The following is a 22571-nucleotide window of genomic DNA, read 5'->3' on the forward strand; positions in this document are numbered from 1 at the left end:
ATCATTATTCCTGTCCACAAATGGAAGCACAACAGAAGCTTATTGAGACCTTGTTTACATTCGCTCTGCTTAATCGCAAAACCCCAGCAATGGAATACATGTATATAATTTGTAAATGGAGCTTTAAAATACTATTCAAAAGTGTTCAGAAAGGTCTTGAAGTGTTGACATTTTGAGCGTTTCGTTTGTATTAGCCTAGAGACATTTAGCCTCAGTTCAATGCGAACTTTGGCACTCCTGTAGAACTGGCTGAACCATAGAGTGTATAAATTACAAACAGAAATAAAGCTTATTATTATTAGGTTGTGTAATTTACACATACACATTTGACTAAACATACCTATCTTTTTGGTTCTTTTGGTAAAGTCACGTAGAAGGGAAATAATAAAATAATAAAAATAAAACATAATAAAATACAATTCTCACGACGTTTCGGCCACAACGCAAGCAGCCGTCCTCAGGTGAAGAACAGGTCTGTCGGAAAGACAGCATCTGAATGAATAAAAAATGTATTTGCCTCAATGTATCGTGCGTGAACCATCATTTATGCTAACTTCAAATATAACCGACAACCACTATGATCATATTAATAACCATATTGTTATGAGGGGGAGAATCATCCAGAGGACGCGGCTTCTGTCCACATGCTCCTCACGCACGAATTTGTTCACCTTTGGTTGTGTTTGAAACTAAAACTAAACAATTTATTATACCAGGTAAGGCCCACTGAGCTATATAGCTGTTTTTTAGAAGCGACCTGGCCACAAATGATTGCTCAACGAAGTGGCTTATCACGTGGACATGTATAGCAGCTAAATACTCGAAATGCATGTTTCTAAATGTGGAGGGAAAACGACCATGGAGAGAGAGACATGCAAACTCCAAATATACAGCAGGCGTCAGGCTCAAGCTCGAACTCACCACCCCATGTATACCAGGCGAGGTAGTTAATATCTCACCACCACGGCGTTTGCGTTGCAGGTTCAATAACACATTTAAAAAAAAAAACAATATAACCTTATTGTTGTCGAGTAAAATGTAGAGTTCAAATATTCGTGACTGAATCCAAATAATTGTAGAGTTAAGTAATCTATGTCCAGTAAATTAGTGACATAATAGAGTTTATATTTGGATTAAAAAATATAATCGCAATGCCCTATTTAAGTGAATGTGAAGGAAAATCATTGAAGAAAAACGATTTATATTAAATTTTTTATAAAACCAATCATGCAAATTAGGAATTTTCATTGTATTTTAATTAATCCATTATGAAAATATGTCCATTTTGTCACGGTTAGTTTCAAAATTATGGGAAGTGAGTTATTGATTTTTTATTTTAAGCTGAAGCAAAATAGCAATTTAGTAATGTGCTAAATATGAAACAAGTCCACGAATCAATTTTAGCGAACACGTTAATTTCATTATAATTTCCCAGGGTGAACCGTTTTTGCTTTGATGAATTGAAATCGAAGAGAACGTTTGCCATGGAAGTAGCGAATTGTAACATGTTTGTAATATACTGTAGAAAGCTCAGATTGGTGGGACGTGTCAGCCTGTATGCCTTCACTTCTGACACGACCGCAGGTGGCTGTTTGTCATCTTTTACTTTCACACATTCTGACCCTGGTTTAGTAAAGACTGGGTCACCCTTGTGTGTGCTCTTTCATCGCACCTGTCTCCTCCAAAATGGGATTTCAACCCACGGCCTTGTGTTTTGTGGCTGCTCAAACCACTATTAATCTACCTTTTCTCCTCACGAAACACAATGATTTTCAGCGCTGGGTGATTTCCATTGTACAATGCCAGGCTGTGTGGCTTCACACCAAGGTGAATGGTGCCATTATAACAGGCAAGCCACATTTTGGACCATAAAATGCCCCACATTTGACAAAAGTAAAAAAACATTTCAAAGGACATCTGTGTTTAGACATTTTCTTACCTCATTTCACCCCTTTTAACAGGGAGGCTTCCTGAAATCCTGAAACCCACTTGGTTAATAAGTAACCCGTTCACCTGATTTTGCTTTCATATTTGATATTGAAATGGATTTCGCTTTAATTCGGCTAAATCATGAATAAAAAATGTCATCAGAACCTGGAATGTCTGCCTCACGTGTAGGTATTGCCAAACTCAATCGGAACGAAGACTATCCGTTCATATTAAATACATCGAAAACAATGCTCCGGCGACTGCACAGCAAGCAATGCAATTTGTGGTTATCTCTTTAGACTTTGCCGAGCATTACATCCAATACCACAAGGTTGTAGTTTACATGAGTGTGGCAGCAGCCGTATGTTTTCCTGGGAATGATAAAGCGATGGCCCAAATTTGGGCAGTTGAATCGGTCTCTGACCTTCAAATGTGTTTGCATTAAATTTTTACTCTTTCATTTGTTCACTAAAATTGCCAAACGCGCTGACCATGTGCATGAAATGAATATGCCGTGTGCTGGCCTTTCTGTTTATGTTCCTGCCAGCCACATATTATTCAATTCATGGAACTGTATACATTTTCCTTCGTGTGAATGTATTGAATAAGTAAACAAAACATCGAGCCAAAGGGCAAAAATAATCACAATATGGTAAATGCAACTTTTTAAACAAAAATCCCTTAAAATGTTATCGATGCTAATATAAACAGCTAAATGTTTAACACAGTTCCTTGTAAATGAAAATGTTATTATACCGCATTGTGCAACATTATATGCAACCCAGAATCACATTTAAAAAATGGCAATAAAAATAGAAATGTTAGTAAAGCACAAAATGAATCAGAATATGTTTTTATGGAGGAATCCGATGAGCTCTTGAGCTCTTTTTCACAATTTCTAGGAGGCTTGCGTTCTCAACACCCCTAGTCCAAATCAGCAGCAGGTGGCACTCACGCATTACTTTACAATTTCTATTTGTGGTAAAACCAAGCATCAACCTCTTACGTCTGCAGCGTACAGCACTGAAAAGTGTTCACATCCTGCCCACGTTACAATTTCATTACTGTTATTCATATTATTTATGAATTTAGTTGTGGCAGGGCCCCGTGGCTGCTTATGTAAGCCCGTCATGATGAATTATTAACAACTTCGCCACGGGACGTCACCGTGCTTTGTGTATGTGCCGTTGTTATGGAGACGAGCCAGCCTACTGAGAAATTTAAAAAAATCACGTCTCGTCCCATACAGCAGTTTTAACCTACGTACTGCCCGCATTCGATCGCCCAATAGTTTTTATTGCGCGCACGGGTTTGTGCTTGAAGTTGCGCGCTGTCCTCGGAAGACGGGTGACATGGACATGACGATGTCGGGTGAGTGGGTCGTCGTCAAGGGCCAAGGGCGACTGACCTCGACAGAGGAATTCAATACCCAGACCCGCACAGCAGGTGATGTGCAACCACGCAGTGCCGGATTATGCAAGTGCGGGGCCTGTAGCACATGTTAAAGAGGGGGCTTAAATTGTTTTAAAAACACGTAAATATTAAAACGCACATTTTTAACTTGCATAGTAAAGTAATTGTATTTTTTAATTTGCTATACAGCCAGATAATAAGGCAAATCGCTAACCTTAAACACTCAGTTGTTCATAAAAGTTGAAGGCGGTATAGTACTATAGTAATAGAGCAAGTGCAGAATCACTGAACCGGAATTGATAGCTTGAAAGCGTTTAGCGCGTTCATAAAAGTTGAAGGCGGTATAGTACTATAGTAATAGAGCAAGTGCAGAATCACTGAACCGGAATTGATAGCTTGAAAGCATTTAGCGCGTTCATAAAAGTTGAAGGCGGTATAGTACTATAGTAATAGAGCAAGTGCAGAATCACTGAACCGGAATTGATGGCTTGAAAGCATTTAGCGCGGGGCCCTTGAAAGTGCGGGGCCCATAGCATGTGTCGCTACTTTTGCTACTGGGATAATCCGGCACTGCAACCACCCCATCCATTCATTCCATTGTGCCTCAACTGCGAGTTTGCTCCACTCTCGATTTTCTCAAGTTCAAATTGTCATCGCTCACAGAATGACTTTATTTTTCTCGCTTCAACTTGTTTAGTTTTTGTTTCATCTACTACCTGTGCACATCATTGTTTTGCGTGTGTTCAGTTTGTTGTCCTTCTCCCCGCACCTCTGATTAGCACGGTTGGCTACGTACGGTGCGAAAGAAGTTCAACATACATATCGAGTCGCAGTGGTATGAAGGCTAAAACATTGGACTTGTAATCGAATGCAGGATTTTCTCAGACTGCAGTCAAAGTTTCCACTTGCCGTGCTGGCGCTGCGTTCACTGAGCCTCACAGGGGTCAGTTGCTACCGAGGGTCCCCTGCCCCAGAGCAGAGGTCGCAAACGGGTTTTGATTCCTTACCCGTACCCGTACCCGGCCGCACCAGGGTCGCAAATGGGTACCAGTACCCGGCCGGGTACGGGTACCCGTTCCCTACCCGTACCCTACCCGAAATGAGTGACAAACGGTTACTCACCAGTGACTCACGGCCTACCCGTACCCGTAGCCGGCCGCACCAGGGTCGAAAACGGGTACCCGTAACCGGCCGGGTACGGGTACCCGTTCCCTACCCGTACCCTACCCGAAATGAGTGACAAACGGTTACTCACCAGTGACTCACGGCCTACCCGTACCCGTAGCCGGCCGCACCAGGGTCGAAAACGGGTACCCGTAACCGGCCGGGTACGGGTACCCGTTCCCTACCCGTACCCTACCCGAAATGAGTGACAAACGGTTACTCACCAGTGACTCACGGCCTACCCGTACCCGTAGCCGGCCGCACCAGGGTCGAAAACGGGTACCCGTAACCGGCCGGGTACGGGTACCCGTTCCCTACCCGTACCCTACCCGAAATGAGTGACAAACGGTTACTCACCAGTGACTCACGGCCTACCCGTACCCGTAGCCGGCCGCACCAGGGTCGAAAACGGGTACCCGTACCCGGCCGGGTACGGGTAGCCGGGTATCGAGTAGGGTACGGGTATCGGGTACCCGGTTGCGACTTCTGCCCCAGAGTGTCTCGAGGTGTAAGGCAATGGGAGGCATGTTAAGCTATGTATGTATGCACGTTGAACTTTTTTCCAACAAAAAAATGTCATAATTGGCTGCAATCAACGACCTTATCATACGTTGACAAATGTATATTTAAGGACAGTAACATTCAAAGTTTACATCACTGCCAATCTTGTCCTGTTCATAAATCTGTCAGTCTTCTTTCAACAAACCTGTCATTGCTTTCGAGTAGAGTACAAGGGAAAAAAAACCCACCACATGTATTCGTTCTATTGCAACAGCGAACTGAGTTTCAGGTAATCATGTAAACCGCTAATTATGTAATTTATTAAAGCATACCAAGAAAAAAAACGCGTCATGTCAACACTTTCGATTTAAAGCTTTCGTGACTGCAGGGATTCATCTTCTTGGTTCTTTCGGTAAAGTCACGTAGAGTGGAAATAATAATAAAAATAAAACATAATAAAATCATTCTCACGACGTTTCGGCCACAACGCAAGCAGCCGTCCTCAGGTGAAGAACAGGTCTATCGAGAAGACATTCAGACTCCGTCTTTTCGACAGACCTGTTCTCCACCTGAGGACGGCTGCTTACGTTGTGGCCGAAACGTCGTGAGAATTATTTTATTATGTTTTATTTTTATTATTTTATTATTTCCATTCTACGTGACTTTAGCGAAAGAACCAAGAAGATGTCAACACTTATTACATTTAACTGTAACTTTCAGACAAGAGGAGGCCACCAGCCATCATCAATTACCGACAACTGCAAGCCCTGTGCAGTATCCCCGCTCTCCAGCAGAGGTGAGTGGTATTCCAAGTTCTGGCTGAAGCCAGTAAACAGCTCAACACTAGGGGTGTCGTGTGCAACTTGCCGAGAGCCTCATAAGCCCATGGTTCCAAGACCAAACACAGCAGACTCTTGATTACACTGGCCAACAACAATTTTGTTTTTCTGGCCTGGACTTTTGCAGCTGTTTTAGACTAATTCTGATCTCAGATTTGCTCTATCACATCTCATTTTATGCTATCGGCATACCCCATTTTCATTGATTTTACCTGAAATTAACTCTGTCACTTATGATCGCAAGTTGTTGCGAGTCAGTGACTGCTTTAGTGTTAAAATATGGTGCTGTATTTTTGGGATAGTGTGTTTATAATATATTTTATGTAGATATCCACATTTATTTAATATTTTTCTTCTGCAGTTTTTATTGAAAATGCAATATTTGATATCTCAAAAACCTGATGTGATAGACAAAAACTGATACCAGATTTGGAATCAGCACCCCAAAATTACCTTACAACCGTTGGAATACCTTATGCCAGAAAAATTGTGTTGACCAGTTTTATCGGCGCGCGGTTTATTTGATTAGCGGATTAATTGCAACGCCTTAGATTTTAACATTGATTAATGCCTCGTGGATTTTCCCTTCAGCCCAAGTTAATAATCTAAAAACAGTTGTACGTTGTTATTCTTGGAAATGTTTATTACAAGCCACGTCCTTAAACCGAACAAAAATGTGTTCCGTTTGATCCGAAATGCACGTGATCGCCCCTACAGTACAGTCGTAGCATATCCTTACAACAGTGGCCGGAGTTTGATTGATTTTGATTGGCGTCGTTCTGCTGTCATCCACTGTCATCACTGAGCACGCACATTGATCGTTGGGTTTTGGCATAGTGGATTCACGTAAAATTAATATTGTTGTAATATCCGCGATCTTGCATTTTGTGCGGCCATCCCCATCATTAGCGCAGATAATCGATAGTCTACTGTATTTTACTTGCTAGTACCAGGTGACATTGCAAAACGTGAGTTCTGCCAACATCTCTAAATGGCCAATACAATTTTAATTGCGCAACAACTTATTTATTAAGTGTGTTATCACATCATGCGCTTCATTAATCACACACAGAAACTGGTCACGCTATATATTTTCCACCTCTAGTGCTACCAAGTTCTACTTTGGCCTATGGACTATCCCATCAGCATGCGTTATGCAGGATTTTACTTTATAATTTACAAAGCAAAATTAATTTCAGGATGATAACTGGTTTTTTACCCTTTTATCTGGCAACAAAACTGACACCTTTTTTTACAAGGAGTCATGTTTGCATTGACCACATGACCTGCAGTCGGAATGCAAACAAAAAACATAACTCTGATAATGTATGCACTGTCCTTGAAATTGATTGGTCCACACCCGAGACACTTTCTTTAGAGCCTAGTCTCACATGGTGTTGGACCAGATGACGCCAATTTCAAGGACAGTGCATACATTATCAGAGTTGTGTTTTTTGTTTGCATTCCGACTGCAGGTATTGTGGTCAAGGGGGGGGTCTGACTTTTTGTGACGCTGTGTGACGATGGAGGGGGGGGGGGGGTCAAAATTCGTCCAAAAATCGCGTGACGTCATTTATGGACGGCCCTTAAACATCATTTCATACCACCCCAGTGTAAGCTCGAGAGAGGTAGCCCTCCAATTGCTTTCTCACACTCTCAGGAGACCTCCTCTTCCCACACTGTTCAGACATCTTGGGAGAGTTGGGAGTACCCACACTTGAACCCACCACACCGTGACCTGCCGATCGACTAACTTCAGTGGTTCCAATTATACTGCTGGGTGGAGAAAGGCAGCGGCAGTCGACTGAAATAGTCCCGGCGACCTCGATATCGTAAGTACTTGCTCCGGCAGAACATATACTAAAATTGGAACGATACAGAAAAGATTAGCATGGCCCCTGCGAAAGCATGACACGCAAATTCGTGAAGCGTTCTATTTCGTAAGTCCAATGCCCTAACCATTACGCACACAACAGCACCGTCCCATCTCCAGTCTAGAATCTACTAAATAGTCCCCAGGGGTGATATTTAGGACAGTTACATTGACCACACACATTTTAAACGTGAAACCAAGGAGCCTTTGCAAATAATTAGCATACTCCATTAAACGTGATCACTTCCCTACAAGGGCCATCGTGTTTATCCAGCCGTAGTTGGTTTTACCTGCTCGTGGGAAAACCTTTTTGCAGTGAATTGTATATTGCACATGTTGATTATCCTATGAATAACCCAACCGGTAATGGGTATCCATTGTAATGTGTGTGCATACATTAACCCTCACAACCCCCGTCTGGTATTCACACCAGATTGTCTTACAAGTGACCACATCACATTTATCCCTCTATTGAAGACCGAAACAGGAGGCTTTCTCCACATCTCTGGCTGTCGCCTGATGATGCGAGTTGCAATTACCGACGAAACGTCGTACTCGAAATGTAAATCTTAATTTTGGAGTTTTCGTGACTGCAGGAATTATTCTTTGGTTCTTTCGGTAAAGTCACGTGTAATGTTGTGGGTTTAGTCTCTAACACACCGGTGTGCTGAACGAGTAAGGAATTTGCACGTTTTGTTTACGTGACAAACCTTACTAATTGGCTGTGTCGGGTGGTGGCGGGTTTAACGACACATTTATAATTACGGGATCTAAGCCAAAAAACACTATTATGGATAATTTTGGTCGTGAAAACTTACTAGGTGTTAAACTATTGTATTTGAGATTTACATGATAATCGGCAATTTTGAACCCTCGATGTAAGTGGTGCCTCATTTGCCCACTGAGGGCTTTTGTAATATACACATTCTGCATTTTACACATGGTCTTTGTCAGGAGAAGTGAATAATGAATGTGAGAGGAGATGGTAACATTTTAATTCTGTTGCTGCTTTAATTTTCAGACATTTCATGGCTGAACTGGAATACTTGAATAATGTTGTACTTTAAATAATGTCATGGGTTTTTTCATGCATTTTTGTTGAAGGTGAATAAAATTAAACTTGAATATGTATTTCGATTTAAAGCTTTCGTGACTGCATGGATTCATATTCTTGGTTCTTTCGGTAAAGTCACGTAGAAGGGAAATAATAAAGTAATAAAATAATAAAAATAAAACATAATACATTTTGAGAGTTTGATCTTATGTTTAATTTTATTATTTTATTATTTCCCTTCTACGTGACTACCGAAAGAACCAAGAATTTGAATATGTATTTTTCCAAGTTGTGTTTTACATAAACCCCCTCATATACTCTATATTTTACGTTTCTTTGAACACAATCTTAAAACTCGGTATGATAAAAACAAGTCAATATTTTTAAATTAGTTGTTTAACAGTTGGATAATTTTCTTTTTTTTCCAACAGTATAATTAATTTTATTAAAGATAAAAAAAAATGTGGGTCTAGTCTCGACTAATGTGCCTGAATTTACATAACACATAGTTCATATTAAATTCAAAGTAGGTCATTTCCCCTGTTCACCAGGTTTTAAAATTATCTTGTGCTTTAATTTATTTCAGGAAAAGTGCTCTAAGAAAAAGTGTCTAATTGCCATTCATGCCATTCATCACTTCTTTCTTTCCATTTGGTAACATTGCCACTGCACCTACATTCAGCAATTATCAAGGTTTTCTGATTCTTTTAATTCTGCACCGTAAAAATTCCTGCGACAATTAACCCCCCCCTCTCCCCCCGCAATGATTTAATGAATTGGGGTCGTGACTTGAAACATTAATAAATTATTTTTGTAACATGTTTTGTCTCAAATAGTACGTTTAAGAATGAAAAGCAGCATTTTGCTTTACTTCAAGAATTACATTTAAATCAGTGCACAATACCCACGATGACACGTGCTAAAATCTTAACACATTTTGCCTGAAATGTCACTTGTTACATCATATTTTCCTTTCAAAGACAGTGTTGTTATTCATGAATTTGGTGAGATTTCTTTGCCAATGCAGTATCACCAAATAATATGCGACGACACATTTATCGAACACACGGGTACTGACAAAGCATGCGGAAACAAAAGCTGAAGAGGTGGCACACTGTGGCATTATATTGAGGGGGGAAAAAAGGAGGAACACATTGAATAGAGAACAAATTCAAAACTAGACACGATACAAATTGATGATTAAGAGAAGTGGGCTTGAGCAGGAAACATTGCTCAAAGGGATGATGATCAAGGCTAATGGTGGAGTGGCAGCCGAAGGAGTGGACACGCTGGAGATGGAGCAATGGAGGTCAACTTGGGTGCAGGAGCCAAAGAGCAAAATGGAATGTTGTATCAGGAGACTGAGGGGTGGCGATTGGTTGGAGAGGCCTTCATCCAGCAGTGAATGGTTGAGGATGATGTATAGTTGTTTTTTTTGTATTTTAGCATAAACATTTTACGAGCATATTATTTGCGTATACATCCGATGAATCATAAATATTGTATTCTTACACAATACAGTATATCATACACGTATATTTTAATTGATGTGTCATTACATGCCTGGTAATGCAATTATATTAAAAAACCTACTTTCACGGCAAGGTTTAATTCGTTTAAAAAAAAACAATGAATCCCACTACACACATTAATACCCAAGTACATTGACCGTATCTACTGCAGCAAATGCGCCATGCCTGGAGGTGCCTCTTTGCCCATGTAAACATTGCAGTTTTTAGAGCGTGCCTGCTCCATGTACTCTGCCTGCAGCTGTGTTGTTTCACGGCAGTGAATGTAAACTGTAAACCAGCTCTTGCAGCTGGAGCCGCAGACTGTAAGGGTCCTGCGGTGTGAATTCCACTTCTGGCAATGTCATGGAAAATGTTAGCGAAAGGTAAAGGAGCAGCCCCTGCAATTACTTGCTCGTGTCACTGTTGGCAGAAGGGGGTGTTTGACTTCCATGTTTTTTTGCACCTCCGATTAGCACGGTTGGCTACGGATATACATTCTTGATTTGAAGCTTTCGTGACTGCAGGAATCCATACTCTTTGGTTCTTTCGGTAAAGTCACGTAGGTATAAAATAAATGACGACGTTTCGGGCGCAACACAAGCATCCGTCATCAGGTGGGAAAGCGTGATGACGGACGCTTGTGTTGCACTCGAATCGTCGTGATTTATTTTATTTTATACCGACGTGACTTTACCGAAAGAACCAAAGAGTACGTCTATACATGCTGGCCAAACGTCTTGAAAGAGGTGGGAGTATCAACGCTTTGCCCCCATCTTTGTGCAACACTGCCGATTGGCACATTTGTGGTGAACCCGATTGTACTTGCCGGGTGGACAGAGGCGTGGGATTTCACAAAACTTGGAAATCGTTTCAACTGCCGTGGTGGAAGATCGGATTGAACCGGCGATCGTTGGAGATGACAAGCCGGTGTGCTGACCATTACATCACAGCAGCGTCCCCTGTTTTAGTATATATATAATTAACATGCACACTTAATTATGTATTTACCATGCTGGATATCCTAGGACTGCTGTTGACAAAGTAATTTTCCATGGGGATTTGCTTAACATTGATCACAATTAGTGCCCTCCTGACATGGAATGTATGATAACATTTACCAATGTCAGGTTATGGTTATACATTTAATAGTTAATGCACGTATGGCTGATATTGTTAGATGGCTGCATATGCATTATAGTTGGAAGCAAAATTTGGCTTTGTTTTATATATTGATTTTAAAGAAATAGTTCCTAAACAATAAAATAGATGAATTTTGTAGGTCATAAAAAAAAAACTTAACATACAATGTATTCGATTTGGTATACCGATGAGGGTCATTTTATAAATTATTTTACTAATTATATTGTGCTTACATAAAGTGGGTGATCAAAAACGTTTGAATACAGTGTATAATACATTTAAAATAGTGCGCAGATTCTCGCATTATTTTGATTTGCACTACATTTACCGTTGTGTAATGTTTTATACAACGTTATATAATATCACACGGTATGACTTGTGAAAGAAAAAGTGGATGATAAAACAAAAGCACATCAGAAACTTGACTGTAAATTGACTCATCTTCTTGGTTCTTTCGGTAAAGTCATGTAGAAGGGAAATAATAAAATAATAATAAAACATAATAAAATAATTCTCACGACGTTTCGGCCACAACGCAAGCAGCCGTCCTCAGGTGAAGACCAGGTCTGTAGGGGAGACAGCGTCATGTTATGTTTTATTATTTTATTATTTCCCTTCTACGTGACTTTACCGAAAGAACCAAGAAGATCAATCCCTGCAGTCACGAAAGCTTTAAATCGAAATGTAAATTGACTCCGAAGGAATGTACGAGAGTGAACAGTCATTCTCCGCTCAAATGAGCATTGAGGTGGTTTTTCTCCCGTGTACATCCATGAGCCAGTGGTGTACATTCCACATCCCTATGGCGGGGGTGAGTCTACCCACAAGACAGACACTGTTGACTTCCCCATAAAGTGGTACTGATTTTATAGACCCCCGGAGGGATGATGGGCTGAGTCAACCGGCAAGCACATTCGAACCCATTGCCTCCTGAGAGTGAGCCGCTCTCTCTCTTGCATGAGTGCGGTGTGGGGCGTGAATAAAAGCTCGCGCAAAGTTGATTAATTAAAGCGTACTGAGTGTGCAGGGGGTGCATCTTACAGACTAAAGTCATAAATACAGAGTTGTCAATGAGCTGAAGAGCATGCTCAGCACCAGCACACTCACCTCTGGCCCTGAGGGATGCTGATTTAAACTGTAATCACAGGACGTCCTGGAGCTGGATTGCAGAGGTGAAACAAAAGCATCTGTCCTGTCAGCTTATAGATGTTGAAAAATCCCATGACACCCTTCCCAGGATCCCGTTATCATATGCCATGTAATGATAACTGAGAAGTCCAGTGTGAAAGCTCATGTTGTATGTATGTATACGTAAGCCAACCGTACTAAGGTGCATTGCTAAAAATGTATGTGCCAGGGTGTAAACGAATAAAATATTGCAAAAAGATAACCAACAAGATTTCAACATTAACAATAGAAATGTAAATTCTAAGATTGAGATTTTATCTTGGGACTTGTAAGTTTGTAAGATTTACAATTTACATTGGAGCGACCGTGGCCAGTCCATGTCTGCAAACATATCAGAATTCACACTTCGTTTGTGACTCAAATCTTGCAGAAACCATATGAGGAATTCTCATTGGAAAATATAATGCTAATTTTCATCTGGATAAAGTACCACCTAATCCAGCTGATTATGTGTCTCAAATGGAACAGAAGATTTCAACTGCCTCACAGCAACAAGGGGCATGATGAGTGAATCTTTCTAAGAAGTCTCAGAGATGGAATATTTTGCAAAGTTCAAAGTAAATTACAACATAACCTAGGGGTCCCGAGTTGGAACGATGCAATATTTGGGGCTTCAGTGCATGGAGTGTATCACATTGTATTAATTCCAAGTGTGGATTGGCACATCTGCATTATGGAAACTAGAAGACACTAATGGTATATCACACTATTGTAAATTTAATGTTTTCATAAATCTACGTAAATATGATTACCGTTTCTTATGGTGAGCAATTGAGTTGGCAACATCCAATAAAATCAGAGAGGTCACATGACTCGCCAAGGTTGCATGCTCATTTCTCATCAAATAACATGTTCTAAACAAACAAGGTTTTCATTAGTTAGTTTCAACCCATTGGCGAGATGTCTGTTTTTATTAACTAGATGGGACTCTGTATATGCTGTTGCCCCACCTGGTTGTTCAAAATGATTGGGTTGTTGGTGAAAATTTCAAGCGACATTTGCTCTTAAAGTGCCTGAGGGTAATCATGGCATTTTCAGCCAGTACCAAAAGTAGCTTACTTATGTAGCTGTGTGGAGTTTGTTACTCCCTTGCACAATTGTATTACCACATTAAAAACACATACGCAACAATATTTCGGCAAACATCTCAAACAGGGGCCCTACGAATTGATATGCATTATGGGTAAACATTACGGTAAGCATTTACACTGTAAAATATGCAGAGTAACGTTAAGAGCTAAAAGTAATACCACAAGAGCCAGCATTAAGCTGTATGTGATGGACTATGATGTGTTTAATCAATAACGATTGAATGTTAATACCTTTTGAATATGCATCCAGTCACAAGTGCTGTATTTTGGTGGAGCATTAAAACATATTTGGAGATATTACAAGTTAGTTTTAACCCTTAAAAAACTGCTCAGTAAGCAAGCATTGTCTAATTTAAGAGGACATGTTATGGATATTTGGCAGGAACAGGTGATTGTTATTATTTAATATACATAATTAAACAAACTAATAACTGTGATCTTATACTAGCATTTTAAGTTGACCAAGATCAAATTTGAGCATAGTTATTTTACAGCGTTCCTTCAAAGAATAGAATGGCGTGTTCACGTTTCATAGATTTCACAAATAATTTGGTGATACTGCATTGGCAGTGGTGCACAAGCACGGGTAACGTACAACTTAACGTATTAGTGAATAATAGTGGCCTCAAAAGGAAAAACGCGTAATATGTAACGTTTCATAACAAGTGAAGAACAAATTTCGATTTAGAGCTTTCGTGACTGCAGGGATTCATCTTCTTGGTTTTTTCGGTAAAGTCACGTAGAAGGGAAATAATAAAATAATAAAATAAAACATAATAAAATAAAAATCTCACTTTTATTTTCTCACTATTTTATAATGTTTTATTTTTATTATTTTATTATTTCCCTTCTACGTGACTTTACCGAAAGAACCAAGAAGAAGTGAAGAACATTATGTGCTATGCATAAGACGTGCGATGCAATAGGACCACAGCCCTCAATGTCACCTATTACTATTTCATTTTAAGGCCACGATGTTATTGACGAAAGTGTCGAGTTACTTGTTTACAGTTTAAATCGTTTCGCGCGAATATTGTTACTTTAAGGGCTAATGGAGCGTGGTTTCTCCATTTCAATTGCACGTGACAAAAAGGAAATGTGCAAGGAAAAACAAGGCATTTAGATATATTTTTCAACACTGAACTTCACTGACTAAACAGAATAGACTATCCTGAGCAATTAAAGAAATAAGAGATTATACTCGTAGATTATGATGGAATTTTGAGTTAATTATTCAGAGCGGTGCAACGGCTGATGCTCTCAGTAGATCAGTCCCTTTCAATTTGCCTGTTAGAGCTGAACCAACATACTTGTGCACATACGAGTGTCTGTGCCTTCACTTTGTTATAATCTGCAAATGGAGCGAGATAATGTGCGCCACGACTAGGGCACGCCCTGCTTGCATTGCTAACTTGGAAAAAGTGATTTGCAAAGCATTTTCAAATTGTTTTTTTCTATTGCACTAAATGCTTCGATTGTACACTCTTTTTAAAAAGGCTATTTTTCAGATTAAATCGATTTAAAATTGCACATATATGTCAGCTCGGTTTATTTACACGCCAAGTTTTAGCTTCCCATCTGCCGTCTTTTGTTTTGTTTTTGGGGAACACAAAAAATAAGTATAACCCGTAAAAACAAAGTTTTTCACTATAAATCCTTTATATGCGTGGCGGCTAGAGTCCTCTCGTACTCTGGCTTGAGATGGCTGCCACCTATGGGTCAGATGATTGCATTGCACCATTAAGCAATTGGTAATTAAATATAATATTTTAGTCCTAAAAAGTGTAAAATTTTGGAAAAAAATTTTCACGAACATTAATTGTCACGCACAACGAGTCTGTGTGGAAAATGTCAGCTCGATTGGATTACGGGAAGTGGGTTAAAAAACGACCTGAAAGATTTGCACGGTCGTAAGCAAGCAAGCGAACTTAATATAAAGGATTTAAAAATATCCGGGGCTGAGCTGGCCGGGCACGCGCGTTGCAGATGTGCACCTGAGCTCCCTGAGCTGGGAGCCACGTGGAGCACAATGAACCACTGTGTCGGATGGTTTCATTCAAGTTGAAAATTGCCTACACGGCGGGGCCATTCACGCTCTCTATAGAGAGCCATTCCCGACTATTAGTTAATAATATCATGATCGTATATAGTCCATGTCCAATCAATTTCTGGATGAAGGTCTCCTCATACCTGTGTTAGTCATGGGGGGAGGGGGGGGCTGTTTTGACCATACTTCACCTTGCTGGTGAGTGCAGGTAGATTGGTAAAGGAGGGAGGTCTGCCAATACCAGTTCGGATATCATTCACCGTTGATGTTCACTACGGCTGGGAATCAAACCGAGGTTGCTGGATCCATTGTGTGGTGTGCTAGCCACTCTGTTGCAACCCCTGTTATAATGTATAATATTGCAAACGATTAGTATACTTTATAACACCAATATCTTGACACATTCGTCAAAAACCACGTGGGATTAAAAGAGGTGACATTTTAGGCAATGGCCCTTCTTAATAGCACATAGAGAGGTCAGAGTATATATAATATGCTTTATAAGGCACAATAGTGCATGTAAATAATAACTAAAACAATGTAACTGATGGACCAGAAGCATTATAAATAAAATAATACAAAATATGATTTTTTTTATCAGGGCTACTTCTTCTTCGTATGGCTGATGTTGATGTAGAGCAACAACTATAATTTTACACTGAGGTGGTTAAGTCAGATAATGATTGCATGAGGAGTAGCAAAGTGGTATAGCTGTGATGATACCTCCTTTGTAACTTTTTAAATCGGGCATTGAGTTGTTACATGTTCCATGGTCTGTTCTGGGTGACCACAGTCGAACACTGGAGAGTTTTTAATTTCCATTTGTGCATCAAAGTGTCCGCATTTGCCATGTATTGTGTGGATGTGGCTTATCGTTGCACATACGATTTTGCAGAAGATGCAAGCCAGGGATTTTCTGTGGTGGGTAAATTGGAGCTAAAAATCCCACAGTATGGTATAAAAAATGTATCTGAAATTCGGAGATGTTTCTACTGACAATTATTTTCCATAAGGTGCACTCTATAAAATGTTTAACTAGACATCATTTATTTATTACTGGATGTGGTAAAAAAAAACCCAAGAATCAATGGGATTTTCGATTATTCATTTCTAAACAGTTGGATGTAGAGCAGTACTGGCAGAATAGTCTATCAGTTATCCCACTCTGAGATTAAGGGTGACGTCTATCGATTTGAGTGTACGAATTAGGCCATGAGGAAGATAAGCTTCAATTTGGATGTTGCACTTGCTGCGTATTGAACTAACTTAATTCGCCGACCGTTTCCCAAGTGCAAGCATGCTAGAGCTGCACAAAACCACGGGGATATTGAATAAGGGAAGCATAATTGATTAAATGGCTGCATTCGAAGCATAGTTTTCAGTTTCATCATGGGACAACATTCGTCTATTCCAGGTTTATATTAGTTTTCTCCCCATTTTATCTTAATTGTGCTATTGCCATCATGCCATGAGATAAAGAATCCATGCACAACTCCTAAAAAAGTAGTGCATCACCCCATGTCAGAGAATAACCCGTGGAAATGGATATCACAGAACTATATTTTAAAAAATCTCTTCAAGTGACATCTTAACCATGCTAGGAGCAGCACACCCCTGACCCCACCATACAAGAGAAGAGTGCTCATTGCATGACAGTAAAACCAGGATTTAAAGTTCTCACAGCCAGAATTTATCTAAATTGAGTGAAAAAATTAAGCTCATATTTTACACAGCAATTGGTGACCAGGATGAAACCATATACTCTGTATTCAAGTTCTTTTAGAGCCCAGTTTTAATGACAAGTGGTTACCCAGATTCAAATCCTAGATCTCATTCGTGCCAGCTCAGCGTTCGGAACTGTGAGCCTCTCTGCCACTTTTATGGCAGGTTTATAGGATTTTAGCACACGTAGCTCTGCCACCAGCTATGCAGAGCAGAAACAGATTTAGGTTTCTGGCAGATTTTAACATTTTGTGAAAACACGTGAAATCAACTCTGCCGATGTAACTCTGAGAAGTCAAAGTCATTCCAGAGTTTTCCTCTTTAAATAAATGCTGTTGAAATATATTGGTCCACATGGCACATAGGCTGATGCACAAAAACATTTTGTATTTTGATGTGGATAGACGGATAGTAGTCTATTTATATTACATTATACTGCAGTTAGTAATGAAACATGTAGTGTTCTTCATGGAAACACACACTTGAACTTGGAGGCAACACGTTAATTATAACACCCCAACAGGGTTATTACTCAACGCTACAACGGTTAACGAGACCCCAACAGGGCAACTACATAACAAGGTCGGTCAGTAACGTACTGCCGACCATCCCGTCTCGTATGCGACCGGGTGGCAATGCTGTGCGAGGAACGCCTTAGACCAGCAACACATTTGTGTAATGCGAGCGTAAACACACAAACACATACAAACACATACACACATACATACACACACATACACACAAACACATACACACACATACACACACATACATACACACAGACATACACATACACACAAACACACACATACATACACACAAACACATACAGAATACACACAGACATACATGCAGACACACAGAGACACACATAACACACATACATACACACACATACATACACAGAAACACATACACACACACATACATACACACATACATACACACAAACACATACACACACGTACATACACACATACATACAGACACACAGACATAGACATAAACACATTAAAAAAACCCACATACATACACACACAGACATACACACAAACACATACACACACATACATACACACACACATACATGCACACAAACACATGCACACACGTACATACACACATACATACATACAGACACGCAGACATACACATAAAGACATACAAAAAAACCGACATACATACACACACACATACACACAAACACATACATACATACACACATACATAGAGACACACAGACATACACATAAACACATACACACATACACATGACCCGGCTTCGCCCGGGACTTGGATCCACGATGCCCCGCCGCCTTTGTCTCCCCAGTGACGATGTTCACACACGACAGCAGTTACGCGTTTGAGGCTGAGTCGACCTAGGGGAGGCCCAGGTCCGTTTCAAATAATCGTCAGCTGTGGTGGGCATGAGTTGGAATGGAACTGGGGTCGCTCAACCAGCTTAATGACTATTTGTACAAAGAACATATAAAGAATCGATTATAATAACCAGGCTACAGTCCACATTATAGACTGGCAGTACACGCACTCAGCTTCATAAGCAGGCTAGAGTGTACATGATAGAGTGGCAGTACGCTCACCGAGTTTAATAAGCAGGCTACAGTCTACATGATAGACTGGCAGTACGCTGACCCAGCTTAATGACTATTTGTACAGTGAACATTTAAGTAATCGATTGTTGGCGCGTTGGGTTTAAAAGTAATATAAATTGCACACATTGTGGTGGGGGTGGAGTGAATAGTAGGAAAAACTTTGATGAATTTACCTCAGAGTGGCGTGGTGGGTGTCGAGGCCTAGGAGCGTGCAGAGCCTGCGGCCTCGCCAAAATTGTCCAGCCGGCAAAGGCAGGGTACGGGTGGCGTGCCTTCCCCCCCCTCAGCGCTCCAACAATACTGTGTAATGGCTATTATTTAATTATTTACGGAGCCTATGAAAGTGGCGAAGGCGTGGCTAGCCGTTGGCAGGGGCAACCGCCGTCCAATGAAACTGCAGCCCTTGGCGAAGGCGTCGCTAGCCGTTGCCAGGTCCAATGAAAGCGGCGAAGGCGTCGCTAGCCGTTGCCAGGGGCAACCGCCGTCCAATGAAAGTGCGTATGGTCCGAAATCCACACACACACAGACAGACATGCACGATTTTATATATATAGAAGATGGCGAGGAACAGTGGCACAGGTACACTGCTGCTAGAAATCGGAACCATTATACGAGTCGAAATCCTGGCCATGGCGAACATCAGCGGCGATTAATATCTGAACCGCTTCTGGGGCCTCTCCCCCCATTCACCAACCTACAATGAAAAGCGTGGTGAAGTATGGTCAAACATTACTCATGATTGACATGGTGAAGATAGATGTTCATCCAACAGTGATTTGATAAAGGGCTGTGTACATACATACACATACAATAATAAGATAGGTTCTCAAAGTGCGAGGAACATTGATTCAATCCTGATCATTCTCAAGAATGTCTCTATCTGAGGTGGCCGTGCAGCTAAGTAGTCAGAGTGCTGAGCTGGCACGACTTCGGTTCTGCATTTTTATCTGGCTATCTGTGATTCAACCAGGTTTTAATGTGTATTTAGGTGATGATCTTAGCCCAGTAACCAATGACTGTCCAGGAAAACGTCACATACCATTTGATTCTGCACTTGATTTGGCTAATATGGTGAGAATTAACTCTCATATAGCAGATTGGGTGGAAACAGGCTCCCCTCCACTTCATGGGCCATCTCAAACCAAGAGATATTAGAAGTAGCACATTGATATTAACTTATGTGGGCTATTCTATTACATCAGGGGTGTCCAAACTTTTTGCAAAGAGGGCCACATTTCATAAAGTGAAGATGCCCGGGGGCCAATAGTTCCTTTTGACATGGTTTTAACCACAAAAGATACGTGGAAATACACACTGTTATAAAACAAAATTTTCATTGTCACAATTACCTTTATTTTTCAAATGACAATGTAACCAAATATAAGCCACTCAGGCAGACGGGAACAACTCTAAAAACGCAATTCTGCCTTTCATTCAGTCAGATAACATTGAACAAACTGTATAGAATATCTTAAATTTCCATGAGTTTTATGATGTATTTATTCTGACAGAGCTAGCGAGCCATAAATAACACTTTATAAGACCGAAGCTGCGGGCCGCATGAAATCTGCCCGCGGGCCGTGATTGGCCCGCGGGCCGGACTTTGGACATGCCTGTGTTACATGAAGGATTACACTGCTCTGTGAGACATCCAACGAGATAGTCGTCTCATAGCACAATCAGGATACAATTGGCAGAAAACAACCCCACCAAAAAACAATATCTAACCATATCCAGAGCAGTTTCAAGTTTCTTCAACACCTCCACCTCTGTCCACCCAACAGTATAGTGGCTTCACGGTGGCGAGATGTTAACTACCCTGCCTGGTATATAGGAGGTCGTGGGTTCGAACCCGACCATGACGCCTGTATATTTGGAGATTGCGTTGTTCTCACCGTGGTTACGTGGATTTTTCTCCAGGTCCTCCAGTTTTCCCTCCACATTTAGAAACATTCGTTAAAAGTATTTGGCTGCTTCTATACATTTCCACGTGATAAGCCACTTCATTGGGCTATCATTTGTGGCCAGGTCGCTTATGACAAATAGATATATAACTCAGTGTGGGTCTTACCTGGTAAAATAAAAATAGTGAAACAAATAGGAAAATGGTTACATACAAAGATAGTCGATTGGGTTCTCTCATCTATTTCAAGACATCTGGACAGCCTGGAAGACGAGATTGGTTCTTTATAGTTCCACCTTGTGGAGGCCTTTCCTCCAGCAGTGGCACGAGCAAGATATTCCAGGGCTGATAAAAGTTTTTAAAAAAATCCTTCATATTAAGTTCGCTTGCTTGCTTAGGACCGTGCAAATCTTTCAGTCGTTGTTTAACCCACTTCCCGTGATCCAATCGAGCTGACATTTTGCACACAGACTCGTTGTGCGTGACAATGCATTTTCGTGAAAAAATTTTTTACACCGTTTAGGGAAAATTTCTTAAATATTTAATTACCAATTGTTTAATGCTGCCAGACAATCATCTGACCCATAGGTGGCAGCCATCTCAAGCCAGAGGACGAGAGGACTCTCGCCGCCCCGATGCCACGCATATAAAGGATTTATAGTGAAAAACTTTGTTTTTACGGGTTATTTTTTTGTTAATTAAAGGAGGCTAGCAAATGCATACCAAATGGTTGCAAGTGACATGCAGTGGAACTTCATTTTCTGTATGCAGATGCACCGGGGAGAGCGGCTCGGGAGAAGCACACGTGGACTTCATGCAGATCTACCCGAGCATCTTCCGAAAGCTGATGCCTCCAGCTCCCAGGATTCCGAGGGGCACAGAACAGCAACGACAGTAAGGGTGGTGGGACTCGCTGAGTCGATGCCTCGCAGCTTGATAAACGATCACCCCCCACTTCATCGGGTGACCGTTTAAAGGGGGGTTAGCAGTTAAAAGCATTTTTTTACGCGGCATAATTCATTGATATTGATGCCGAAGCAATTTAGTGTACATAGAGTAGACGCACTCGTAATATAAAATGATACATCAACAATAGTAATAATAACCATTGCAATAACGATAATAGCGTGAATTAAAACATATATAATTACGTCATAACGACCAGTACCATCATCGTGTTCACCACTATCATTAAATTATAACGGTTATAATTTGAAACAGGGAGCTTGTATCAGACAATGAGCCCCGATGAATTCCGGTGTGCATTTTTTTTTTCTTTTGACCCAGACCAATGAAAGCAATCATATGAGTACAGCAGGAGCACTGGGAGCCCGAGGGCCTGTTTCGCGTCGCATGCTCACTGACACGCACGGACAAGCAACTCTGTGGGCGTGTGTGTGTGTGTGATCTTTGCGTACGGCAGCAGAATCGTTGATGTAATGAAAGCAGTCAGGCTGGAACAATTGAGATTCATTAATCTTTCAGGGAGTGAGCGCTACTATTAGGACAAGTGCATAAACGGCACAACACTGTAACCCATATATTCAGGATGACCTTAGGATGACACCAACATTTCCAGGCTT

General features: G+C 40.8%; 1 protein-coding gene, 1 long non-coding RNA gene and 1 other non-coding gene across 3 annotated transcripts in view; 1 reads left to right on the forward strand and 2 right to left on the reverse strand.

The window, feature by feature from the left end:
* LOC133350888 (cyclic nucleotide-gated cation channel beta-1-like) overlaps positions 1-22571 on the reverse strand; it is a 59694-nt gene that overhangs the window by 27082 nt on the left and 10041 nt on the right. The window lies entirely within an intron of this gene.
* LOC133351005 (U6 spliceosomal RNA) lies at positions 7683-7789 on the forward strand. Its single transcript, XR_009756134.1, has one exon. It is a non-coding gene; the product is annotated as a U6 spliceosomal RNA (small nuclear RNA).
* LOC133350889 (uncharacterized) lies at positions 11861-19364 on the reverse strand. Its single transcript, XR_009756118.1, has 3 exons — positions 19259-19364; positions 12532-12583; positions 11861-11990 (listed from the first exon to the last, which is right to left on the reverse strand). It is a non-coding gene; the product is annotated as an uncharacterized LOC133350889 (long non-coding RNA).

This window comes from Lethenteron reissneri, chromosome 35 (assembly GCF_015708825.2).
Source record: "Lethenteron reissneri isolate LAM-NWPU_2019-01 chromosome 35, ASM1570882v1, whole genome shotgun sequence".
NCBI lineage: Eukaryota > Metazoa > Chordata > Hyperoartia > Petromyzontiformes > Petromyzontidae > Lethenteron > Lethenteron reissneri.